This window comes from Saccostrea echinata, unplaced genomic scaffold, assembly GCF_033153115.1.
Source record: "Saccostrea echinata isolate AGI-Se365-2 ecotype Australia unplaced genomic scaffold, CSIRO_AGI_Sech_v1 ptg000028l, whole genome shotgun sequence".
Lineage (NCBI taxonomy): Eukaryota > Metazoa > Mollusca > Bivalvia > Ostreida > Ostreidae > Saccostrea > Saccostrea echinata.
This window is the reverse complement of record NW_026889777.1, coordinates 18092596-18108208: the sequence shown is the minus strand read 5'-3', so window position 1 is coordinate 18108208 and position 15613 is coordinate 18092596.

Sequence of the window (15613 nt, the reverse complement as noted above, 5' to 3'; positions counted from 1 at the left end):
TCAGAAATCCCTAAGAAAGTTTTCAGACACTAAATTTAAATGAAATATATGGAGATAACGAACAGTATTCAAACTCAAAAGTCCATTAAACATTACAAAATAGGTGCAGAGCAAACACGGACCTCCAAAACATCAGAGGTGGGATCAGGTGCCATGGAGGAGTGAGCATCCCCTGCCGACCGGTCACACCCGCCGTGTGCTCCTTGTCATGATCGGGAAGTTAAATAACGGAAAAATCCGTCGACAATTCAGAGTGTAAATAATGGCCTAACAATTAGTATGAAAGACGTCAGTCAGCATTAATAACGTGTTTAAATAGCATTTTTATATGAGTAGGGTGACGGATTGGCAGTGATCAATCTCAAAAATCTTGTAAACAGTACAAATCGTGTACAAAACGGAACAAAAACGGAACCCTGGAAACATTAGAAATGGGATCAGTAGCCCAAGAGGAGTAAGTATCCACTGTTGACCTGATACACCCACCGTGAACTCTATATATTGGTCAGATAAACGAAGTAACGTGTCGTTAGAATTAGTGTAAATAATTACTCAACACTTGGCACAAAACATTTCAGTCTAAACAAGAACATTATAACACCATACAATTTGCGAAATGCCAACTGTAAACGAGATTGTTGAAAGCCCTGTAACAACTTCGTATTTGTCAATTACCTGCTTTTCTTTTAAAATTTATATTATTTGAGGATTATTATTTGACAATGAAATCTGTTTGTCGAAAAGCAACGTTTTGAGACACTTAATTCGTTGCATTATAATTCTATGACAACAGTTAAGAAAAATAAATTTTGACCTAATCGGAAATTAATTGCTCCACAAAGTGAATTATGTGCAGATAGATAAATAATGAAAAAGGAAAAACGACCATTGATTTACATAGAGACCAATTTTATTATAAAGTTTAAGTGTACAAGGATAATGCATCAATCACCAACCCGATTTGTCTCCAAAGTCGTAATATACTTCCTTGGCCGATTTGAAAGGAAAATCAATAAGCAAATCAACCACAATAAGAAAAAATCTCAATAGTAGTTGTTGCATCAGCCCTTTTTGCCAGACTTGCTTAAGTAAGCCTTGAAGGTGCACAATTTTATTGATACTGTCTCTCAATTTCACTGATATAAACATGTATTGCACATTCTGATATAATTAATGCAAAAAATATGCAAGTTTAGTTATTATTACACGTCATTCAAATAAACTAAATTTTCATATTTTACGATTTTTGAATTGACGAGACATGCTCGTGAATCCACAATTAATTGAGGAATGTAAAATTTGCATCTAAGAGAATGAGAAGTTTGTAAGTCAGGAAGATTAATTCGGGAAGTACGTAAGCGATTGTCTGGTGGTCCTGTATTTATTAGCAGTAGTGCCAATAGCGATAATATTAACTGTCTGGAAAATAAACGGATATCTGCGACACATCATTTGAGATTGGCAATCTGGTTGTCATTCCTTTATTAAAATTTAAGGTAGATCGCGGGTTTGCTGACGTCACAATAGGATTCGACGTAGAAAACCTACCGCGTTTACCGTATCAAACTACAAACAAGCAAAAAATATCTTCCACAGTATACAGTTTAAATTGAAACATACAGTAAAGCTTGTGTGGTCTGTAAAATATTTATTTATTTATAATAAAAAATAAAGGATTGATCAATGATTAAATTGAGAGTTTTCTTTCTGTTGGAAAATGCAAGGGCTAAAACTAATTCTGTTCATCAAAGTAAAACGCAATAATCCATCATTCTTTGCATATATATATATAATTGTCATTCAATTTATTTTTGGCGGAATTTAAAAATTACGTCATTTTTAAAAAGAAAATTGCGTCACAATCAACAAACCATCAAAACCTTTTAGCAATGAATATAAAGGAAAGTTTGTGAAACAGGAAACATAGAAAGCTTGAATAACTTGGTTTTTAAAACAAAAACACAACACAAAGAGAAGAAGGAAGATGCCCCAGCACTTGCAAAACACTACACGGACGAAAATTCATGGGAGGCAGGGAGGCGAATTGAAATTGTTGCAGAAGGATTGAAAGAGTGTGTATTTTGCGATGAATCCTTACATCTCTATTCTTACACTGGTGAAAAAAAAAACACGGCTTGTCACGCATTTTCTATATAGAATATCAGAAGTGCGGCAAAACGAATTCCATGCCCACAGGAAAACGCCACAACACAAATGGCAAAGGACTGTTGCTTTGACATCAACACCAAACTAGCCGGGAATTATGTTATTTGATTTAGTTTATTTCAGTTTAATACAGATTAAAATTCCCAAAATGGAAGCCTGAACAACAACACCCACCTCATCCCCGGAATGGCGTGTCAGCGATGTTGAGGTCAAGGCAGTCTAGTCTTTTTCACATGATATATGTATGTGTACCCTTCTAAGATATGGATCCAGCACCGGAGTGCCAAGCGCCTTCCTTCCAATTTGATGTTTTATTCTGTACTTTTGTAAAATTTGTTTTGATTCATCTTAGTTTACATGCTCTTTTACGTGAATAGATATTGATTTTTTTTACACACAGGTTACACATCTCTTAAGCATTATTACAAAGTACATGTATTTATTATTTTGATGAGATGCAAACCTGGAATTTGTAATAATTGGAAATTTGATTTTTTAAGATCAACACTATCGTCTGAACCATGTACAGGTATGGGAAAAAATTAGTCAGTAATGAAGCAAAACTGAAATCAAAATCAATTATCCCTTCGTTTCTCGGTAGTTACATTGTGATGACTTCATGTTTCTTTGTTCCCTTCGGTTCTCAGCAGGTCACGTGACCTGAAGTGTGTATATATACGGAGACAGTCGGGTTGTTTGAAGCAGTCTGTTGCTGACGACTGACTCGTAAAGACGGTCTAGAACAGAAGAGCTGAACGTGGTAGGTACTGCAAGGGAATCCTTGAATAAAGTCTTACGTGCCTGAATTAGACTTTTGGAACTTTGGTTGGTTATATATATTTATATAAAGTACCTTTATACATTGTTTGGATGAAGGCAAGAAGCGAATGCGCTTCAGTCCTTGGAAGGCGCGTGCGCTCCCGAGAAACGAGAGGGATAGTGTACATATTTCTAATTTAAATTTATGATTGAGAAAATTGATTAATTCTTAAATTGTTCAGATAGAACAACCGAATCCCATAAAAGAACCCGGAAACGTTACATAAATTTGGTGGCAGCGCGGTGGGATTCGGCACACAATAAAAGTAATAAATATTTTAAATTGATTAAAGTTTTTTTTTTAATTATATTTGCTTTGTAAATTATGAGCGGGATGGAAGAAATGCTCAATGAGGAGATATCTTTTCTTGAAAAGAGCTGCGAGCGATTGCGCCTTGAAATAGAGAAGCAATCTACACCTGTTGATTCAAATAGAATGCGCGATTCTGGCATTGCAACAATGGCTCGTGAAAGCCCTCAAGGAAATCAGCCCCGAGAAGACATAGGTGGAGTGACAGTAAGAAGAAAAACGGCGCAACGAAATTTGACTTCTGGGCCAGATGCATCACTCTTGACAACAGATTATGCTGTGAGTGCGCCTCAGTATGAAGCAATTGCGCCACTGCCCAACAGAAGAACGCCGAGCTTTTGTCAAATGCGCATCCGCATCCAGCTCATGTGTTGAGCGAGACTCTTGCGCATTCTCCTTTTCAAGTTCCACTGAGTGTGCAGTCGCAAATGCCATCGCAAGCGCAATATCAAATTGGGCCTCCTGCGCAAATGAGAAATGCAGAATTACCTCATGAGGGTCAGGTGCAAAACAAGTATGAGATTCCAAGGTTGTCATTAAATGCGCGGTTTTCAGAAACTGCTTTAAAGGATTATGCACAGCCACCGATACCGATGAATCATTCATCCGCGGATGCGCTGCATCAAATACCAGCGGATGCGCTGCATCAAACACCAGCGAATGCGCAGTATCAAGCACCTGCACGTGTGCAGTGTCGACTTGGAAATTCCGACAGGAATGAGGTAAACGCAGGGATAGATAGCGTATTTCCTCGGCAGATAAGGGACATAGTGGGTAAAGAGAAGGAAGACCAAAAAGATAAAACTATAGCCAAGCAGGGTTCTCCACATTTGAAAATTTAACCATGGAGGAAGCTACGCGAAGGCAAAATGTGACCGAAAACATGAATGTGTGTTAGACTTTTTAACTTTCAATGATTGGTATCACAAAACTTAACCACTGAAATAACCAACAATTGTTTTTAAGTTAAAAAAAACACAAATAATAATAATAAGGAGTATTGATAATAAAAATGTACAAAAATTGGCACAAAACTGTACGAACGTTTTGCAGGAATTTAGAAAAAAAATATTTTCATTGAGTAACCATGGCAACATTATTCAAAAGCTGATATACAGAATTAATGTTGCCTGTTGTATGAAACGTTTTATTCAAATATGACTAAGACTGATGAATGGGTAGTATTTTGAAGAAAAAAGTTAACAGACGTACAAACCAACAGACGAACTAACACCGACATCTCTAACAATGCCTAAAGTTTTTTAACTGCATGGTCTATGAACTTACTGTCGTAAGTACATGTTAAAAGAGGATACATGTACCATAACTTTATATAACCAGGAGGCTCAGCATAATTTTGACATAACTAATTTTCCTTTCTCTATTCTGTTTTTTCTAAACGTTTTTTTTTTCTACATATTGAATTTTTCGCCAAATTTCCCTAGCATTGTTTACTTTTCCACGTGTCCCCGTGCTTGAAATAGCGCCACGCGACGTTTCATAAAAGCGGGAGGTAACTCTAAAACAAAGACGGCGATTGCACTTATGTACATTTTATCAGAAAGTGCATGGGAAATTGATTAATCACAAAGGAATGGGTAATTTTGAAAAGGTTAAATTTTTCTGGGCACAGAAACTTGAATTGGATGCTTATCGATTATCATGTTGTTACTGCTTGTTATGTCATCTTTTGTAAATCTGTTATCTTATGGTGAACACGTTGGAAATCCCCGAAATTACATGCATGTGTACAGAAAAATTAATTGATCATGAGCTGATTGATTTTCCGTTGTCATGCTTCAGAGCATAGTCGCCAATCAACAACTGTGTTTGTTTAGCAATGTCCGCTTTCTCTCGAGGCATGCGAGGTTCATGGCAGTCGTAGTATAAACACAATTAACTACTCAAGTCATTAAAAAATAGGTGTCAATATTGAAATGCAATAAAAAATTAATCATGGCGGCCGCCGATTTTAACCATGGCGCAGCTCGTTTAACCATGGCGCACATAAAATTAACCATGGCGGGCCGCCATGGTAAAACCCCTTGTGGAGAAACCTGAGCCAAGTGTAACTTAAAGCCTGCAACCTTTGATGGGACTAATTCTTGGCTAGATTATAAATCGCATTTTGATGCATGTGCGGCTATCAATAATTGGAATTCTAAGGAAAAGGGGTTGTATTTAGCAGTGTCATTACGAGGAGCTGCACAAGGAATATTAGGAAATGTTCCGTCAGAAACAGGACAACAATATGACATTTTAGTGAAAGCCCTTGAAGAAAGATTTGCCCCACCTAATCAGACTGAGTTGTACCGTGCGCAACTAAAAGAAAGGCGCCAACGGGCATCAGAAACATTATCTGAGCTAGGCCAAGCTGTGCGTAGATTAACTTATTTGGCATATCCATCTGCACCAGCGGAAGTAAGAGAAACCCTTGGTAAGGAGGCTTTTATTGATGGATTGATAGATTCTGATATGAGACAACGCATAAAGCAGAGTCGACCACAGAATCTTAATGAAGCTATTCGCCTAGCAGTAGAACTTGATGCCTACTACAAGACAAAAAAAAAAACCACATGCGCGCAATTGAAACTCACGGACAAACCCAAACCCAAACTGCCAGTTCTGAAGATTTGAAAGCGCTGATGCAGAAAATGCAGAAATAAAATAGATAATTTGGAGAGACAGATAAAGACAAATACAAGATTTCAGAGAGAATCTTTGCAGAAAGAAGGCAAACGTAACAGGGTAAAATGTTACTACTGCTCGGAAGAAGGACACATTCGGAAAAAATGCCAAAAGTTGAAGAACAGAGTTCAAGACAAAGAAAAGGATAGACGGAGACATGTAGCAAAGTCAGATGGCGGAAGCGCATGTCAAGTTCGCAGTAGACGTAAAAGGAAGAGAAAATCTACAAAAGATGGCAATGTTGGCGCAAACAACTTGTGCGAGGAAGCAGGAATTTTTATTCAGGGAAATGTGAATGGGAGTAGCGCAAAACTCTTGATTGACACTAGAGCATCCCTTACTCTTATTTCAAAGAGATTGTTTGATAGATTGCAGAAGGAAAGACCTGAGCTAAAGGAGAACGCACAGCGAATATTTAATGCTAGTGGTTCTGTTCTGTCCCACTATGGTAAAGCAACATTTTCTTTAAAGATTGGTGAATCAGATAGAATTATTGATGCAGTTATTGCAGATATTTCTGTGGACGGAATTATTGGATTTGATTTTCTAAAGAAATACAATGGGCTGATAGATCTTCAAGAGAGTTCGCTGCGATTAAATAATGAGAAATGTGCATTTTCCTGGGAAGGTACATTAGGTTCTTACGGAGTTACTGCAGCAAGTGATATTTGCATACCACCAAGAAGTGAAATAATTATTTCAGCCAATGTTACGGGGAATAATAACTACGGAGGAGCGGATTACTTAGTTGAACCAGAACGAAAATTTATTGAGACAGGGCGTGCACTGGTTGGACGCACTCTTGTTAAAGGTAACGATAAGATACCAGTTTGCCTAATGAACGTCACAGATGATGTGCAACAGATTTTTCGAGGAACACTAATTGGAAAAATGACAGCAGTTGAGGAGAAGCCAAAATCGACATCTTATCCTCAGGAGTTAACTAAAGAATTGCGAGGTGATCTGAAAGATTTGTTGGACAGATATAATATATAAAGATAACGAACAATATTCGGGCTCAAAAGTCCATCAAACAATACAAAATAGGAGCAGAGCAAACACGGACCTCCAAACATCAGAGGTGGGATCAGGTGCCATGGAGGAGTGAGCATCCCCTGCCGACCGGTCACACCCGCCGTGTGCTCCTTGTCATGATCGGGTAATAACGGAAAAATCCGTCGACAATTCAATGTGTAAATAATGACCTAACAATTTGTATGAAAAACGTCAGTCAGCATTTGACTCAATGATAAATTGTATTTGCTGACAAGGTCATTGTATCGACCATAGAACTTAAGAAATGATGACTTTAAACGAGACAGCTGATATTCTTGTTTCATCAACTTGTTTGTCAATAATTTACCTCGTTTTAGAAATTGTACAAACGTAGAGCATGCTCTTGCGTATCGAATCAACTGAGAGATATATAACCCGTATGCAGGTGATGAAGGTATATTGCTGCATAAGTAAGGGAAGTTGACGATTGAAAAGTTAAAGTCATCACGTTTATCATAAAGCTTGGTTGTTAGATTACCATTAACGTCTTTTTCAAGTAAAATATCCAAATATGAAACAGATGTGTCAGACTCTGTGGTATCTTTTATCTCAAGCTCAGAAGGATATATCGTATTGACATAAGAATGGAAATAGCCATTGTTAATTGACAATACGTCGTCGATATATCTAAATGTCGAGTTGAAGGCCACAGCAAGTGTTTTCTTCTTTTCACGTACAAGATTTTGGACAAATTCTGCTTCAAATGAATACAAAAAAAGGTCTGTTAATAACGGGGCGCAATTGGTACCCATGGGAATTCCAATAGATTGTTGGAAGACCTGGTCTCCAAAAACCACATAGATATTGTCAATCAGAAACTCAAGCATCCTTTTAAATGTCAACTTCAGAGTACTTGTGTGTACAACTGGAATGTTTTTTAACAAAATAATTTTGAAAATGACCAATGACAAGGTAAGTATATTTACGAGTTCCATTTTTATTGAAAAAGCAGCTGTCAATGATATCAAAAAGCCTGGACTTTAATTTATCGTGGGGAATGGTTGTGTATAAAGTTGAAAAGTCGTAAGTTTTTAAGCTGTTGATTTTGGTAAAATCTTGTGATTTCAAATTTTCCAAAAGTTCCTTGGAATTTTTAAGTATCCACATCTGATTTACACCACTTCTGGAATATATTGTTGCACAGTACTCTTGAAGTTTCTCCTTCACTACTTAATATCTTAGTGAGGAGTAAAGAAAGAGGCTTGGTTGAACATTTGCTGGAACCCGCTATGTATCTTTGTTTGTAAGGATTTTTATGAAGTTTCGGAATCCAATATAAATATGGTAATTCAAATTCATTTTGGTTGTTAGGAATGTTAAAAATGTTCAAAACTGACATGTGATTTTGACGAATTTCTTCCTTAGAAAGGGAACTATGAGTATAAGTTGGATTACCACTTGTAGAATTAAATCCAAGTTCCTCTAAAATACATTTAATATAATGAGCCTTACAAACAAAGACAATGTTGTTACCTGCTTTGTCAGCAGGGACCAGTACGTACTGATCATGTAATCTATCTAATTCTTTTTTCACTTCTGGATTATTGAATACAGAAGGATAGATGGTTCTCATATTGCCCCTCAATCTTTTTATGCGGGATTTTAACATACATCTGATACATTAAATCCATTCTGACAAAGTGTCAAGGTCTTCTTTTTCATGTCTGGCCCATCGCCTGGCGTAGTCCTCTACAGAATCCATAATATTTATGAAATTCCGACGCCAGTTGAAGGATCGGGGTTCCCTATATTTAAGACCTTTTAAAATTAGTGATCTAAGGTCCTCATTATTAACTATATTTACGTCACCAGTAATAACGTGTCCAGCAGGACTATAGTTATAGGGTGAAGAAGAACATGAACACGACGGAGGATTATCCCTAACAAAAATTTACTATAGTTAACTATAGTTTACTATAGTTAACTATAGTGAAAACTTTGATACTTTGATTTACAATGAAACTTTACTCTGGAACTTTTTTTTGAGATTTCAAAGCTTAAAATCTCTAAAATTCGATAACAGTAATGTAAAATGTTGAAATAATGTGTGAATATACAAATAATATTTCAATTTAATATACAAGATGTGCAGGTATGAATTGAAGAACAAAAAATATAAGGCTCTGAAATCCATAGTAAAAATACATTGATTTACTATAGTGAAAAAACTTTGATACTATAGTAAACTATAGTTAACTATAGTAAACTATAGTTAACTATAGTTATTTTTTGTTAGAGATGTTTCAGATATTCGATATCCAGGCCCTGTAAAGTTTTCTTGTAATTAAAAAGTTTGGAAGCAATAGTCGATGTATATTTGTAGGGACAACCTATTGCCCGACGAAGTTTCAAATGTTGAGGACTTTCTACTTAAAAATCAGTTTTTGTTTGCAACCTCTAATTATGATTTAGGGCAGACAAATGTGGTGCGCCATAGGATAAATACGGATCAAGCTAAACAACCCATTAAATAAGGTCCTAGGCGAATTCCGATTCATTTGTCTCGTGAAGTAGATGCACATGTACAGGTAAAGGAAATGCTCAAAAAGGATGTGATAGAACCTTCAAACAGCCCTTGGGCATCGCCAGTAGTTCTTGTTCGCAAGAAAGACGGCACAATGCGCTTTTGTGTAGACTACCGTCGATAAAATGATGTGACGACAAAGGACGCTTATCCTCTTCCAAAAATTGATGAGGCTTTTGACCATTTGTCAGGACACGAGATGTTTTCTACGCTTGATCTTAACAGTGGTTACTGGCAGGTTAGTATGGAGGAGAGCGATAAGCCAAAAACTGCATTTGTAACGTGACAAGGGTTATTCCAATTCAAGGTAATGCCTTTTGGCTTACGCTGTGCGCCTGCGACGTTTGAGAGACTTATGGAAACCGTTCTTGCAGGACTCCAGTAGGATAAATGTTTAATATACCTTGACGACATTATTGTTGTGGGCAAATCATTTGATGATATGCTTGAAAACCTACAACATGTTTTTCAGAGATTGCATCAGGCAGGCCTAAAGTTAAAGGCCAAGAAATGCAATTTATTTGCTACCAAGGTATCCTATCTGGGACACATCATTTCCAAAGACGGGATTGCGACCGACCCAGAGAAAGTGAAAGTGGTAGCTGAGTGGCCAGTTCCAAGTACTGTGACTGAATTAAGATCTTTTCTAGGTCTTTGCAGTTATTATAGGCGTTTTATCATGAATTTTGCCTCAGTTGCCAAACCACTGCATCGACTCACCGAAAAAGGAAGGAAGCTTCTGTGGAGTAAAGAGGCACAAGAAGCGTTCGAAGTGCTGCGCAACAAACTGATTACTGCGCCAGTATTAGCCTTACCTGATATAACAAAGCAATTTATTTTGGATACCGACGCTAGCAACGAAGCGATTGGTGCGGTATTATCTCAAAATATTGACGGTAAAGAACGTGTTATAGCATATTCTAGCCGTACATTGTCAAAGTCAGAGAGAAGGTATTGTGTGACACGGAAAGAACTTTTGGCCGTTGTCCATTTTATAAAGCATTACCGCCACTATCTCTATGGTAAACAGTTTCTACTTAGAACAGACCATGGGTCATTGAGATGGCTTTTAAGGTTCAAAACCCAGAGGGCCAGTTGGCTAGGTGGCTGGAAGTAATCAGTACCTATGATATGAAAATAGAACACAGACCAGGTAAAAAGCATGGTAATGCGGACGCGCTAAGCAGAATACCATGCGCTCAGTGTGGTTTGATACAATATCATTGGAAAATGATCCGAAAGTTGAGTCAGCTGTAAGAATTTTGCAGCCATCGGAGATAAGTCGAGACCATATGGACGCCCAAGAGCAGAGTAGAGACATTAAGCTTGTAAAAACATGGGTTGAGAAAGGAGAGCGACCAAGTTTTAGCGATATTTCTATGCATGGCTACGTAGTGAAATCTTTGTGGAATCAGTTCCCTAGACTTTCTGTAGAGAACGGACTACTAATGCGTAAATGGTCTCTGCTTCTTCCCAACAAGGAAGTACATCAGGCTATCATACCAGACCAAGAGCGCAGACGCGTCTTAGAAATGTGTCATGATAATCAGACGTCGGGACACTTGGGGGTGAACAAAACGATAGCTAAGATACGACAAAGATATTATTGGCCTGGATTTCAAAAATATGTTTATCAGTATGTTACAGGTTGTGACAAATGTAGGAGACGTAAAAATCCAAATCCTAAACATAAAGCCCCAATGCAGATAACTGGATCAGGTATGCCCATGGAAAGGATTGCAACAGATATACTATGTGAGCTACCTGAAACTGATAGAGGAAATCGCCACATCTTGGTTGTGTCAGACTATTTCACCAAGTGGACAGAGGCATTTGCTCTGTCAAATATGGAGGCTGAGACGATTGGACGTACTATGGTGGAACAGGTTTTTGTCAGATTTGGTATCCCTTTCACCATTCATTCGAACCAAGGTCGGCAATATGAGAGCAAGCTCTTCCAAGAGATGTGTCGGTTACTTGGAATTAAAAAGACCCGTACAACACCCTATCACCCGAAATCAGACGGGATGGTAGAGCGTTTTAACCGCACATTGCTCTCTATGTTAAGCACTTACGTACACGAAAACCAACGTGACTGGGATTTGCATCTTCCATATATACTAATGGCATATCGTTCTACAGAACATGACACCACCAATTTCTCGCCAAACATGCTAATGCTGGGACGCGAAGCGACTACACCATTAGAGTTGATGTATGAAATGCCTCCAGATATTAAAGATATTCCAACAAAGCAATGGGTTTGGGTGTTACGCGAACGATTAGAGTCAGCACATAAATTGGTCAGAGAAAATATGCAAGGTGAAATGCAGCGCTAGAAGAGATACCATGATACCAAACTAGCATGGTCATCCTTTAGACCAGGAGAAAGAGTTTATGTGTTTTTCCCTACACCTGCGTGGCATGATGACTTTATTGTTGAATACAAATTATAAGCTGTCAGCTCAGCACACCACAGATTAGTGAAGAGCATAGTTTCATTATTTGTTTAGTTTATAAAATACTAGTAGTGTTTATACTCAGGATTTTTTTTTAATTTTTGCAGATCATGGCAAACACCAAGACCACTAAAAGAAAAGAGGGTCACCTTTGTCCTATGTGTTCCCAGAGAATTAGTGAAGAATCAGAGTGGGAGAAACATATACTGGAGAGTGGGAGAAAGCGCAGGCAAAAACGGTTTGAATGCAGTCATTGTGGCTATGCTACAAATAAGAAGAGCGACATGGACAGACATTGTAGAACGCGCCATGATTCGCTAAGGTTGACAGCGAGAGTGAGGACAATTGGGAGCAGTTGGATCCCGGAAATCTCTCAGATGTTGTTGGTTCCTTCTTCCGAAATGACACAGAGGAAACCAACAAGACCGTCTCCGTACACACTCCAAAAGTCAAGAGCTTGCTGAGCAAGCGTTCTTTAATTCCTGTTGCTCCTGCTATGTTCCAGCATCCAATGACGACTCTGAAAGAACATACAGCTCCTTCAGCAACAGTACCAGCGGCTGTGTCGACTGATGTCTAGAATTGCAGTGTTCAGGTTTCCATCCATTCAGTTGGAGTGGACAAATGTACTCAGACTCCTCCTTCCGAACAAGTACCAGAGGCAACTCAGACTGAATTTACTAAGAAGAGGCGCCTGGATCGGATTCAGGAAACTTATCAAAAGGATGGAAAGACTGCTGTAGAGATTCATGAGGACGAACTTTGGTTTTAGTGATTAAACATGTAGTTATGGCAAATAGCATAGTAAATTTAAGCAGAGGGCTTAGAATGCTTAAATGTTTATGGGACATGCACAGAGTTAGTTAGAAAGACTATTGCATGATGTAAATAAATAATGAACATGTGCAAATATTGTTTGCCTCTAGTTTTTCTTTATTGAGGTATGCGAAACGCATTTCCTGGAGGCGTGGGTAATGAAGCAAAACTGAAATCAAGATCAATTATCCCTTCGTTTCTCGGTAGTAACATTGTGATGACTTCCTGTTTCTTTGTTTCCTTCGGTTCTCAGCAGGTCACGTGACCTGAAGTGTGTATATATACGGAGACAGTCGGGTTGTTTGAAGCAGTCTGTTGCTGACGACTGACTCGTAAAGACGGTCTAGAACAGAAGAGCTGAACGTGGTAGGTACTGCAAGGGAATCCTTGAATAAAGTCTTACGTGCCTGATTTAGGCTTTCGGTACTTTGGTTGGTTATATATATTTATATAAAGTACCTTTATACATTTGTTTGGCTGAAGGCAAGAAGCGAATGCGCTTCAGTCCTTGGAAGGCGCGTGCGCTCCCGAGAAACGAGAGGGATAGTGTACATATTTCTAATTTAAATTTATGATTGAGAAAATTGATTAATTCTTAAATTGTTCAGATAGAACAACCGAATCCCATAAAAGAACCCGGAAACGTTACAGTATGATCATATCTACATGTAATTCCTTTTGGGTTTTTTTTATTTGGGGGGGGGGGGGGTTCAATGATGAATTAGATAATTCTCAACAAGGGAGACGTTCATCAATATACATGTAGTTCTGAGGTGATTTTTTTTTAATTATATGTAGTAATCGATTCTAAAAAAGAAATAAAAGTAATTGTTATACCTTGTGACGGTACATATTGGGCAATCAGATTTTGGAACGCAGTTCGCAGTTCGCAATTCGCAATTGAAAAGTGAACTGCATTCTAGAACGCAGTTTGCAATTCAAAAAATAACATATGCCCCCCGGGTCTGAAATTTTGGGAGTGGGGTACTAGGGGTCAGTTACCACTTCTGTGAAAAAATGGTGATGGTACCGTCTCTAGTTTCCGAGATCCACCCCTCCACTTTTTATGGCTACTATATAATACTAAGTGAATAAACATCGGGCTCGGGGACATTGAAGTCCCCTGTCCTGGGGTCTGAAATTTTGGGCGTAAGGTACTAGGGGTCAGTTACCACTTCTGTGAAAATATGGTGATGGTACCATCTCTAGTTTCCGAGATCCACCCCTCCACTTTTTATGGCTACTATATAATACTAGGTGAATAAACATCGGGTTCGGGGACATCGAAGTCCCCTGTCCTGGAGTCTGAAATTTTGGGGGTGGGGTACTTGGGGTTAGTTACCACTTCTGTGAAAATATGGTGATGGTACCATCTCTAGTTTCTGAGATCCACTCCACCACTTTTTATGGTTACTTTATAACAAGAGGCCCAAGGGCCTTAACGGTCACCTGAGTACAACAATTTAGAGGATCCATCAACTGATAAATGAAGCTATGTTGCCCAATAGCAAGAAAAATAGTACGATTCTGATCAACAAAATAATTGGTCTAGTATCTTCCTATCTGTCCCCCATTTATCACTATTACCATGCAGACTTTTAAAAAAATGTCTATATTATTACCTCTCACATTGGCCTTACTTGGCTTTTGAAGAACATTTAAGAATATAAGTTATTTTTGTTTCATTTTTATTCATCTATTATTTCCAAGTCTACCTGATTATAAAAACTATGAAAGTACTTTTTGTATTATATAATAAATGTTCTTGCATAATTCTCTTGATCTATTAACCTTTCAAATACATTATCTACAGTGATTAATTATCAAAAGTGAATGGAAAGGGGAATAACTTCACTCAACAGAATACAAATTAATAGAGCCCTGGCCAGGGCCAGAACACTTGACTAAATGGTCCAGATGTTCAAAATTCTGGTTAAAATACCCTTGCTTATTAAAACTTTTACTCTGTTTGCTTCCAATATGCCCAGGAGCAGAGGAAATTTTCGAGGAAATAATGCATTTTCACTATTTAACACAGCCCTACCCTAACACCAGAACCCATGACCTTGGGTCATGAAAATTTACAAATTTGGAAGAGGTACCCTCATCATCATAACTATGCAATTAGTTGAAGATTTTCAAAGAATTCACACATTTTCAGTATAAAATCAAATAGAGCCCCCCCCCCTCAGTGAAACAACAGAACCCCTGGGACCACAAGTTTAAAAAATTTTGTAAAAGCATCCTTGCTCATCATAACTATGCACTTGTTTCTTTGCTTTATAACCAGGAGTAGAAAAAATATTTTGAAAGAAATTATGAATTTTCACAATATAATCAATAGAGCCCCCCCCCCCCCCCCATTCTTCAGAACCCCTGACCCAGGGGCCATGAAATTCACAACTTTGAAAGAGGCAGCTATGCTCATCATAAAATATGTACTTAGTTAATTTATATAATACCCATGAGCAGAGAAGATGATTTTCAAAGATATAATGCATTTTCACTATATAATCAATAGAGTCCACCCTAACACCAGAACCCCTGACCCAGGGGCCATGAAATTCACAATTATGAAAGAGGCAGCTATGCTCATCATAAATATGTACTTAGTTAGTTTATTTCGTACCAATGAGCAGAGAAGAAGATTTTCAAAGATATAAGGCATTTTCACTATATAAACAATAGAGCCCCTGAACACCTGAACCCCTGATCCAGGGGCCATGAAATTCACAATTCTGAAAGAGGCAGCTATGCTCATCATAACTATGTACT